The sequence below is a fragment of the Anas acuta genome, chromosome 3 (genome assembly GCF_963932015.1).
Source record: "Anas acuta chromosome 3, bAnaAcu1.1, whole genome shotgun sequence".
Classification (NCBI taxonomy): domain Eukaryota; kingdom Metazoa; phylum Chordata; class Aves; order Anseriformes; family Anatidae; genus Anas; species Anas acuta.
Window position 1 is genome coordinate 58,897,329 of NC_088981.1, and position 12,011 is coordinate 58,909,339.

The 12,011-nt window shown below is 38.8% G+C and overlaps 1 protein-coding gene across 4 annotated transcripts in view; it reads left to right on the top strand.

Moving 5' to 3' along the window:
* Positions 1 to 9,776: 9,776 nt before the first annotated feature.
* Positions 9,777 to 12,011, top strand: part of AHI1 (Abelson helper integration site 1) — a 90,683-nt gene continuing 88,448 nt past the window's right edge. For 3 of the 4 annotated variants that reach the window (XM_068677345.1, XM_068677347.1, XM_068677348.1), the window contains exon 1: positions 9,777 to 9,928. The gene's annotated coding sequence lies outside the window, so the exon portion shown is untranslated. Of the gene's footprint in view, positions 9,929 to 11,189; positions 11,282 to 12,011 lie in introns of all 4 variants that reach the window. The other variant, XM_068677346.1, reaches the window with a different exon arrangement.

Below are 12,011 nucleotides of genomic sequence, written 5' to 3' on the forward strand. Positions count from 1 at the left end.
TGGATGTTTGGACCAGTTCCAGAGGAGAGAGCTCCCCTTCACTGACACAAAGAGAAAGGCAATAATCTAGTCTCTATGTGGTGAACAGGATTAATGGATCTAAATGGTAGAAAAAGGGAGAATAACTTCCTAAGAGAACGGGTAACAGCTCCTCAGAACCCCATGGGTGAAGAGGCTGGGGAATCTCCATCTCTGGAAGATTTTAAGAATTGCCTGCAATGATATGGGTATAGTTCTCCTTGCCTTAAAAAGGACAAATATACTGCAGGTCTCTTTCGGAGTTCTGTATTCTGTGTTTTGAGGGCAAGTATATCAGTCTCTTCTCTTCCCAACTCATTTGATCAGTATTTCTGATATAATTTCTGGTCATTGCAACTGCTAGAACTAGGAAGTAGAGGTAATTCAGTGAACTAGCCTGGGATAGACAGGCTCTACCAAGTCATAAAATATTCGAGTTCAGACAACACAAACAAAAAGTGAGAGCTATGTGACATGGAAAATGCATAGTAAATCAATAGTAAATCAAAGTACACAAAAAGCATAGTGAGTAATGAAAACCATTTCATATCCATTCACTAGTAGCTGAACTTATATATTACATAGGAATGAGGACTGAAATGTTTTTCAGCTTTATCCAATAATGCAGAGAAGTACTGGGCTGTACTGTGGAAATGGAAAAGCAAAACCATTTAGACAAGAGAAGGTAATTCAGTAAGCACTATGTGAAATCTTCAGAGAGTTGGTGTGGTTCAAAAATAATCTTTTAATCCTATGGGGATCTGCAGGCCCGAGTCAGAGAAATGATAAAGAGACCAGAGACATGTAAAAGCAAAGTGATTGAACCCAGAGGTATAATTCTGAAATGAAGAATGATGAAAAATTACTGTATCTGATAAGCAGAATCTGACTGTCTGAAATCTTAGGAAAAGACTGCTAGTAGAAAATGACTGTGGGCAAGAAACAGAGTTTGCAAAAATTGTAAAAATGCATAGAGAAATTTTGCCCATCAAAACACCAAGGAGATGCAAGTAGTAAACATATGTAAAAAATATTTCAGGAGGAAACAAATGAACATGGTTACTGTTATTTTCCAATACATTGGTTTTATACAAGGTAGGTTTTCCATTTGATCTGTGTACATGTATGTGATGGCTTTGCTTCTGATGTAGTCAGGTTCCTATGTCCTTGTTTTACAAGACTTGAAACCTGTGGAAAAAAACACATGGGTATCCTACTTCCTGAAGAAAAAGAGGACTTACCACTATCCTCTTGCAGCAACAAGAAATAACAGCTGTCTTTAGATTATCTAGTTTGACAGAAAGAGGATATAGAAAGATGATAACACAAGAAGCTGTATGAGTCAAGGAAAAAAATGGCACAAGCACAGAAAGAATTGGCAATACCATGTTAAGCACAAACAGCATTATAAAAGACAAAACAAAACAAAACAAACAAACAACAAAAAAAGGCTTGTAGAAGGATAAGACAGAGGATCAGAGAGGATCAAGGGCAATTCCTAGATTTCTGGATTTAGAAGCAAAAGTTAGGAACTTAGTTAATAAAAGTGTATTGAAATCAGATACAGGGAAAATAAAAATAAAATAATAAAAAAAAAAACAACACTTTTTGATAATAACTTCAGTCTAAATGAAGTTATGCCTGTGCTCAGGAGCTAACAGAATCAAGATGGGCATATAAGTGGGATTTAAAAAATGAAGAATTGCTAATATGTTCGTATTAGCTAAATAGATAATGGCTAAAATATATTTTCATTATGAGTTGTAACAGGATAAAGATATATAAAGAAGCCTGCCAACGGCAGATTCTTAAAGATCTCTAGAGATGGGGAAAGAACAATGTAGACCTAGTCAACACTGAAAAGTGAGAAGACAGAAAAGCATCTTCAATCAATTTTCAGTTTCTAGCTCAACAGAAAATGCAGAAATGGGAGAACTGAGGTTTAGATCATGTCTGTGCTGACTTACTGATTTTTTTTAAACTACAAGCATCTTTACAAGAATTTTTTGCTATTGCTTTGCACATTATTTAAGGAGGAATATTCCATGAAAAAAAAAAAAGTGTTCATTTCTATGCTCTATCATCAAGATATCATTTGAACATCATTTTGACGTTCAATTAATCATTTTCTTCACCAAGTTTCATTCTGAAATCCTTTTACTTCAAAATAAATTTGAAATGTCAACTTGGACTGATTTCTAAAGTATCTTTAACCTCATATTTGACTTGGACTGAATGGTGTCTTTAAGAAAGACAAATTAAAGGTAAATTTTTCACTTTTTCTGTTCAGATAACAAAATCGGACTACACCATAGTATCAATGCACCACCCTAATAAGGGCAAAATTACCTAGCTACTCAGTGCCCATCACTGCAGAAATAAACTGCACATTTGGCTGAATGCAGAATTTCAGTACAAAGTTATGAGACTTCTCATCAGATTTGGTCCCAGATCACTGCATAACAAAGCAAAACCCAGTCAAAACTTATCCAATCTTTCCTGGAGTTGGATTAAGTTGAAAAGACACTGCCAAGAAATCTCACTTGTGACTGCGATTTAGACATGTTCAAGCCCCATCTGCTCTCTACCAAAAGCAGGTCTTTCATGTGTATTGGCCATATGCAACACAGGCAACAGGATTGCAGCCTGGGTAGACTAGGTCTACCTAGAAATTCAGACTTTAATAAGTTCAGAATTTCATTATCCCATTTCTAATAACAAAAGGATGAAAAGTTTTACTGGTTTTGATATAAAAGACAGAAAGCGCAGGCAACAATAGTGTTTTTGATAAATAAGTCAATAAGTCTTGCAAAACTGCAATAAAGGCAGTTTTAATAGGGGGAAAAAAAAAACACTTAAAAACACTTTAAAGGAAATAAAAGATATCAGATGAAACAAATCAAGAAATACATTTTAAAGAATAAATTACTTTTCTCAAAAGTGATGGTGACAAGTAGTATACAAATAGAAAACTGTTAATCATAGGGCACAATAGGAAAACCCAGGAGAGCCAAGCTCTCATAATCATTCTTAATTAAAGCATATTGTATGGCTAAAAACAGCCCAAAAGAAAAACAATGTAATTAAAATGTGTGCAGAGATGCAGTAACCATACAAAGGGAACAATGACATATTGAAAAGTAAAAAAGAAATAATGCTGCACTTCGTTGTAGGCAAATTTTAGCTCCAATGAACAGTGTTTTCAAAATACTTCCGAAAAATTAGATTTAATGACACTTGCTGTTATACTGCCATCCTGTGGCAAGGTACCTGCAGTTTTATATGAACATAAAACAGTGTTCTCGGTAACTCGCTTTCAGGAAGACAGGACTACCTAAACATTCTTATTCTGAAGACGTGAACAAAATCAGTAGAGATTTAGCTACACTTCAGGAGATAGTGCTGGAGAAACTTTAACCCTATTGAAATTGGTATCAAAATTTTGCTGCAGAAGGCTCATGACCTCATTCTCTGGAAAGACAATTTGAATACATGTATGTGGCTTCTGTCTGAATCCTAGTTTTCTGGTTCTCAAACAAAATGAGTTTATTTCATTCTTTTCCTCCTGTTATAACAATAAATCTTACATTTCCCTTTAATACCAGATCCTAAGACCATGCTACCTTTTAGTTTCAGCCTTGGTCCAAGTCTCTCTATTCATATGACAATTAAGGTTGGACATTCTTATAATATTTAAAATATTCCTAAACTGAAGACATCTTCAAATAGACGAAAGTAGATTTATTTAGATGTTTCTCTGAATCTTAATATGTGAATTTCCTGTTATCAATCTACAAGTGAAAAATGTAGTAAAGTGTGAAGTAAATCTTCTGCATTACAGAAATCTGAGCTTTGGGAGAATTCTCACCACCAATAAGGTGATAAAATGGAAGAGAAAACAAACAAACAAACAAACATCTATTGCCACAATTTTTTCTTGTCCTTACTTAGGAAAATACTTACATTTAAGATGATAATTACAGCTCAACAAGTGGATGGGGGTAAAGGACATTCTTAAGCACATGCAAAAACTCTTTTCTAAGAATGGACTGAGTACATTACATGCTTCTGTATGCCCCTGACAAACTTGAGGAATAGGGGATGTATCAAGGATTGAACTAAAGATTTGAGATCTTTACATTCAACATAGAATCACAGAATTTCTAGGTTGGAAGAGACCTCAAGATCATCGAGTCCAACCTCTGACCTAACACTAACAGTCCTCACTAAACCATATCCCTAAGCTCTACATCTAAACGTCTTTTGAAGACTTCCAGGGATGGTGACTCCACCACCTCCCTGGGCAGCCCGTTCCAGTACCTAACAACCCTTTCAGTAAAGAAATTCTTCCTAACATCTAACCTAAAACTCCCCTGGCGTAACTTTAGCCCATTCCCCCTCGTCCTGTCACCAGGCACATGGGAGAACAGGCCAACCTCAATCTTTAAGATTGAGATGAAAACATTTCACCTCAAAGAGCTGAAGCTCTGAGAAAAGGCCATAGACATCTACACTGTCAAATAGGCATGTACAGACATTCATAGTGCCAGTATCTGCACATTTAGTGAAAATCAGATTTCCAAAATAGTTAAGACCTTACGAATTACTTTCAAAGCACTAGAAATTTGGCATGTAAGATACACTGAGCTCAGAATACTAAGTATCTTGCACAACCGGTTTCTAAGTTTATTAAAGAAGTTGGTAATTAACATTAGCCATTTTTGTGACATTTCTTTTTCTTATCAATATCATTAAAATTCTGCTAAGAGTTGCTCCGTAAATTACACTAGCTTCAATTTATATGAAACCGTCAGATCGTTTGCTCAGGATACCCAATAATAGAAACTAATTTGTATTTCACTATCAAGAGAAAATAACCCACTAATCAGTTAAACAACACGCGCTAAAATACCACCGCATCTCTTCAGCTGTGTGAATTACCCAGCTCAACTCCCGTGTCTATTTTATACCTTCAAGTGACACCTAGAGGTTGTTCCCTGAATGTGACCAATTTTACTTTTTTTTTTTTTTTTTTTTTTTGAGTTTGGCTCTGACAAGAAGCTTGCTCCATTCTACATCATCCTAGAATTGCTGTAAGATTTACAGAATACCCATGATATCTGCAAACTTTATCGTAGACTACAATACATCATCATTGTGCATGTTTCTTTCTATTTTCCCACACAGCAAATGGAAGGTAAATAATGTGAAGCTCTCTAAATACAAGCCCCTTCACCTAAAGGGCGAATAAAGTGAGCGCAGGTTTTATAGTTCATTGAAGAATAAAATTCCATACAGCCATGTAACTTCTGTTTCTCAAGAGTCTTCTTCTTCTCTGTACAGCAGAACAAGATTTGTTTACTTGTGTATGCTTTCGGGCAGGATGCATTTTGTTTGGAATATACATACTTTGGTGTGGTCACCAAAGTACAGACAAAAATCATCCCATGATTTTTTGGGCTGATGAGCTTCCCAGGCTGGATCTCTTAGATGTTGCCCCTGATTTCCATGGAAACTGTCAGGAAATGGAAAAAAGAAATTTGTGACCCTGCCTTTGGAAAACACATTGCAACATTCTGAGCTGCAGTGCAAGTGTCACTTGTAACCTTAAGAACTACTTAATATTAACAGATCGTGCTATGCACTATGAAAAGTACATAGGAAGAACTACAAGATATAGGTCTGTTTCTTCATTGGAAGAAACATGGAAAAAAAACCCTTCTTTAGATCAGCATGTCAATTGGCTTACAATAGATTTGTATCTGGAATATTCTTAATGTCAGAATAGAGATGTCTAACCATCCCAGGTTGAAGGTACCAAATTCAACATGTATTATATACATATAACATATATTCTTGGCTTTATCACAGAATACACTACATCTGTTCTTTATCATTGTTACTAAGAGCTGTGGTGTTTCTTTCTGCCTATTCCCAAAAAACATCTGACTAAACAAGTCAACTGAAGAGGTGTGATGTCATTTTCCTCCAACATGGAAAACTGTCTTAACAGCTTTTTGTTTAGCTGACTGCAGACTGCAGGACCACTCAGACTGCAGAAATACTTGTGGTCTTTCAGAGATGTAATGGCCACAGAAATCTATAAGATGCTTTTATAAAATAATTATTACTGGAGAATGTCCAAGTTTGTATTACTAATAGGAAAACTTGTTGATGTCTGGTGAGAGCTTATTTAGAAGATCCTGTAGTCCATTTTTACTGCTGACAAGCCAAATCTTTGACAAAATCAAATCTGGCTTCAATGTCAAAGATTAAAAATGACTGTTCTTGTTTTAAGCATAACCAAGCCTCCTAACTTTCATATGTCACTCACTCTGCCAGGCCCAGCTTTCATCCAAGCCCTGGGGCTTTGCATGATCTTGCTGTTCAACACATTTGAAAAGAAAGATCTTCAGTCTTGCTGTAAGATCTATCTGGCAAAAGCCCCAGCAGCTACCATTCTACAAATGACACCCCTGCATATCCTGGAAGGGATTTTACATGGTAGGCACCAATCCTCACCTTAGTCCTCTGAGCCACTCAGGCTCTCATTTAACCTCAACCCTAATCTTTACAGGAAGCATAAATTCAAGACTGACAGCACCCTTCAGTGTTCACCATAAAAGATTAATCACTTTTCATTTCAACCTGTCTCAATTATCACAGGCCTGTTCGTTTGCCAAACCCAGCAATGTATACTATAGTTTGTTCCATTCCACCTATTAGGAGAACTTTAATCCTAATCTAAAAGCATTAATACAGTAAAGAGAACTCCATAACCTATTTAATTAGCTATGAGTCTTCCCCAGAGATCCCTACATGCAGAGAGTGAAACTTCCATGACAGTACTAAAGACAGACTCAAAGGCAGTTAATAGCGATTCTGCCCATCCTAAAGTAGACATATAGCGGGTAATGAATGCAGTTGCTCTCCGTGCTGTACTGACCAGGGTTGTTAGCACAAGCCTCCTTTGCCATTTGAAATGGCCCTAAGGTGCTTAAGACATATAGACAGATGTGGCTTATCTGTGTTCTTCCGGAGGTCTTACAGATCTTTGTGAATCTGGAAGTCAATCAGGGTATCAAGGGTTATTTTAAATAGCATCAGACACCTACACTGTTCCCAAGGAGAGATTCTGAGATAATAGCAACTGAGATATCTAAAACTTTATAGGGATGACAGAATAATTATTTGATATGTTTCAAAACTGGTCAGGAGGAACAATAATGTTCCAAAAATTAAGGGAATCATATTGCAGTATTCCAGAACCTGAAGTCTAATGGGCAGAAGCAGAGGTACTTTAAGGAATTTGGAGGATGTAGACCCCATAAGCTAATTCTCTAATCACACATTGTGATTAATAGCTACAAGGATGCCAAAAAACTAAATGGGGTCAGGGCATGAGTCTGACATCTGGTATATTAACAGCCCAGATAGCATGGTTCTTGACGCAGTTTCGAACTGTGCCAAGAAGCACTCACGTAACAACACTGTGGTTAGCCAGGAGTTAGCTAAAGTCATAGATTATTCCAAGCAGGCATTGGTGGGTAACAGAGTTTTTCTTTATGGAAGCCGTGCCATGCCAGTTGGCCTGGTTCTGTTGGTCTGAGCCAAAGAATGGATTTCAGGCTGTTTTACTTAGTACTGCCTAGAAAAATAGCCAATAAAGCAGCAGTTACTGTCAAATGTGAAGGGACAGAATGTTCTGTTGTCCTTGGTAATACATACTAGTTTACCTTTCAGTCCTACAGATTCTCAATGACCTAAGTTTGTGTAGCCTTTTACCAGAGGACTATCCCTACCACAGGCATGTTCTTCTACAATTGAAGGTCCCTGGGGAAGCCGTTCAGATAAGAACACAAGTAAACATTCTCCCCAGCCATCAAGAATCCCGTGATGTAACATGTGAATAGGGTAGCAGACTTAACTTGGGGAATTTAACTTAATTTCTTGGCAATTAGCATAAATATTTAATGACTGATTCATGTCTTGGGAAACAAAACAAAACTAAACTAAATAATAGACAAATTTAGAATATCTGTCCTCCACCTTTCCCAGGCTCATCTTCACTCTCAGGCTCATTTCACCTCAAACACCTCTCTGTGGTGGTTTTACTCAGGTGGGCAGCTGAGCTCCACCACAACCACTCTCTCTGAGGTCAATACATAAAGGTTTCTCTCTGCTGTTCCTTCCTTTTCACTCTTTTAGTATGCTCCAGTGTGGGTCCTCTGCAGACTGTAGTCCTTTTTGGGGTGTACACGATCCAATGTTGGCTCACCCACAGCTGCAGTCTCTTCGGGCAATTATTTTTTTTGAAAAAGAATTATTATTTTTTGAAAAATAATTTTCAAAAATATTTTTTGAAAAAGAATTTCAATGAACCAGTTTCTCACAACTCTAAAGATAGAAAGCACTAGCTTCCATATTTGGACTTCTAATTTAGTGGGGTTTGCATCATTTTAACTGTAATCGTGGGGAAAACTGCAATATATTGTCAGCAACAAGCCTCGTATTGCAAAGATTCCTGCACATTAGTAATTAGGAATATGAAAAATGCACTTGTTTACAGGCAATAGTTTTTCCACTAGTATTTCATTCCCTAACAATCAGTTAGGTGCACATAAGCATTTGAGGATGAGCAGAGCAGGTAGTTAGTGCAAAAAGAAAACAGCATCTGACATAATACTTGAGAAACAAGCAAATGATTTCAGTATGTATATTCTGGTAGAAGGTCTAACTCTGACAGAATTCTAGGCATAGCACTCTTGGGAACTGTACGTCATTGTCATGGTAAGGTTGGACTGGGACTGGTGCTTAGGGACATGGTTTAGTGGGTGACATTGGTAGCATGGTGATGGTTGGACTAGATGATCTTGAAGGTCTTTTCTGACCTTAATGATTCGATGACTCTATGGTATCTATCCCAAGCATTAACCCACCTCTAGGTTGTACCAATGGCACATGTGCAGCTGAAAGCTAATTGTACTTGACTTCACTTCTGAACAGGTATGGCCATGTTCGCCCCAAACCTACATGCATTTCTGGGTCTAAAAAGTGACCCTCCCACTGTTTGAAATAACTTGGACATAAACAATTCATTTGCTTTTTTATTATTAACAAATTGCAAATGAACAAACAGTTCTTCCTTGACAATAACAATGAATCACTTCTTACTGCTGGAGAGTGAACCATTGCGCAAGTTACCCACTAAATCAAGACAGGAAATTAAAGGTTCTGCAGTGTCTGCACAGCTTCAGAACATCTTTTCCTACTGCCATTTTCAAAGCTGATGTCTGTGCCGTACAGCTCGCAGAAAGCAGCTCATAGAGTTCCACTAAGTGCCTCACTGAGGCGTTTCATTCCTCTGTGAGCAGCTTTCATCGCTGGGCGGAGCTCAACAGAGCTCCCTCTGACGTTTTTGAAGTGGATGATGGAAATGGATGTTTGTTACTGAAGCTTTTCACAAGTTTTGCTTTCAAACTTTTAATTTAAAGAAGGACAAATTCCCCAAAACGGCCGCTCCTCAGCGCTCCGCCTCAGCCCCGCCACGCCTCAGCCTACAGTGGGCAGCAACGAACGACGCGGTCACGGGGGGGAGGCACTGCGCATGCGCGTGGGCCCGCCTCGTGCCCCACCCCCCTGCCTGCCGCCACGGCTTAACGCGCATGCGCGCCTTCGTGGCGGGAAACCACCCGCGGCTGCCCTATTAAAGCGGGGCCGCGCAGCGCGCGCGGCGCAGGCGCAGCGGGGGGGGGGGGGGCGCTGGGCGCACGCGCGCCGTTTCCCTGGCAGCTGGGGTTGTTTTCGGCTGAACCACCTGCGGGGGGGGGGGAGCGAGGGCGAGACCATTGGAGGAGTGGGGCGGGGGCGGCCGCAGCAGCAGCAGCACCGGTACTGGCGGCAGCGGCACGTGAGTCGGGGCCGGGGGGCGGGGGGAGCGGGGAGCGGGGAGCGCTGCGCCCCGCGGCCGTTGGGCCCGGGCCCCGCTGGGGCGGGGGCTCTGCCTCAGGCGCCGCGCGTCCCCGGGGCGCTTTCGTGGTCACTGGGATAAAGTTAGATTCAAAGGCAGCGCGAACGCCCGTTTCTTAAAGAAAATGAATAAAAATAAAGGTTGTAAGGCACGTTGAAAAATCCCTGATTCGTAAATCCGAGGGGTTCGGCTACCAGGCGGCTGGTTTTATCGAGAGGAATAAAAACAAACAAAGCCTGGTGCTCTGCGCGTTTCCAGCCTCCCTAGGTGGCACTCGCTTGTTGCAGTAGTTAAAAAAAAAAAGTGTTTTCATTTCATGGAAATCCCCCAACGTGCGGTTATGTTCTGTCAGCTCAGCTTCCAAAGCGGTCCGAGTGGGGCAGGGAACTTGTCAGTTCCCTGTATGGGAAATATAAACCGTGAAAATGGCCTATATTCTGCTTCATTATAACATAAATTGCTTCTGAGATTGTCTAATTGTTATGGTGATTAATAAAAGTCCTTTCCTGAAATGTGCAGCTCATGACGTGCTTTGCACTGAGAACACCTATTTTACACGTGCGGAATACAGAGACTTCATCTGTCGTAAAACACTGTGAAAATAACAGAAGTTTGAGGTAGATTTGTTTAGAAATACGGGGGAGATATTAGAGAAGAAAAAGTTAAATCAGTTTCAGGGAGGTGTCCAGTAATTCCTGGAAGTTTTCATGGCTTAGTTTTCCTAGCTATTCCTGTCATCTGGAATATACCTCTGTTCCCAAATACTTATTTTTGTCTTTCCTAGATTGCTCTATGTTAACTAACATGGAAAAGATCAAATATGGTCAGGCAAAAGTGCATCTTGCCAGTTTAATCTCGATGATAACAGGGTTTATACAGACCGGGGCTCTGTGGTTGCTGAACTCCAGTGTAAGATTAAATCTCTCCTATTTTAAGGTGAGATTAGACTGAGTAAACGCTCTTGTTCTTACCCTGTTGATTAAGGATCTATATTTACACAAGGCTAATAGTTGCTTTAATGCACCACGTCAAATGTCATGTAATTCTAAATTGCAAGTGTATATGAAATAAAAGGATGATCATTATAGGACAGCATCTCATTTTTATTGTTGCAAGAGGATAGATTATTTACTGAATACATGGAGGTAAATAGAAGATGATGCAGTCACTGGTGAATTTGGTGAATCTATGCATTTTACAGTGAACACTGGTACATATAAGATGAGCCAAGCCTTTGGAAATGTGTTTGTTCCATTACAAGCACAAGGATCTTCAAAATTAATTTAGCTGCAGGTTTGTTTATTTGTTTGTTTTTGTGGTATGGTTCATTTATCCTTTGGTTATAAAATTATTTCAGTAGTTGAAACATGTATGCACTTCAGTAGTTGTGCTGTTTTGTTATGTATAACCCATTTTGTTTTTAAACTTGAGAGCACTTAATCATTTCATTTGTTGTTTATAATTAGTTTTTTGGAGAGGTGGTTGAAGTCACTGTACTAATTATAACAGAATCTTGTGTGTTCATGTCATTCACCATGAATGATTAAAGTGATTGAATGTGCTGTATTTTATCTTTTGTTTTCAACTCCTTCAAATTACAAATATTTTCTAGCTGATTGTGAATCAACTACTTGAAAAGCAGCACTTAATGACTATTACTTTTAAAATGGTCCTTTTGAATAATAGGCTAAATTTCAAGGGTAGATTTACTTTCAGTAATATTTTCTGTTTTTCATTTCCTGTAAGAATTAGGCATTTGTGTTATTTTTAACAGTTATTGTTCAGTTGTGACAGTAAAGCTTTGCTTTACCAGTCAAAACATTTTTTAGTAAGGGAAAATATTCCTACCCTGTGGGTGAAAGCATGAAATTACACAACAAAACATTTCCTGTGAAGTCACTTCTGGTCATCCTTGTAAATTTCAAACATCCCCAGGCGCTGTTGGATACTTAGTATAAATGCTTTGCTTAGTACACAAAATAAACTAATGACACCTGGAAACTGACTAAGCAGCACTTCTTTA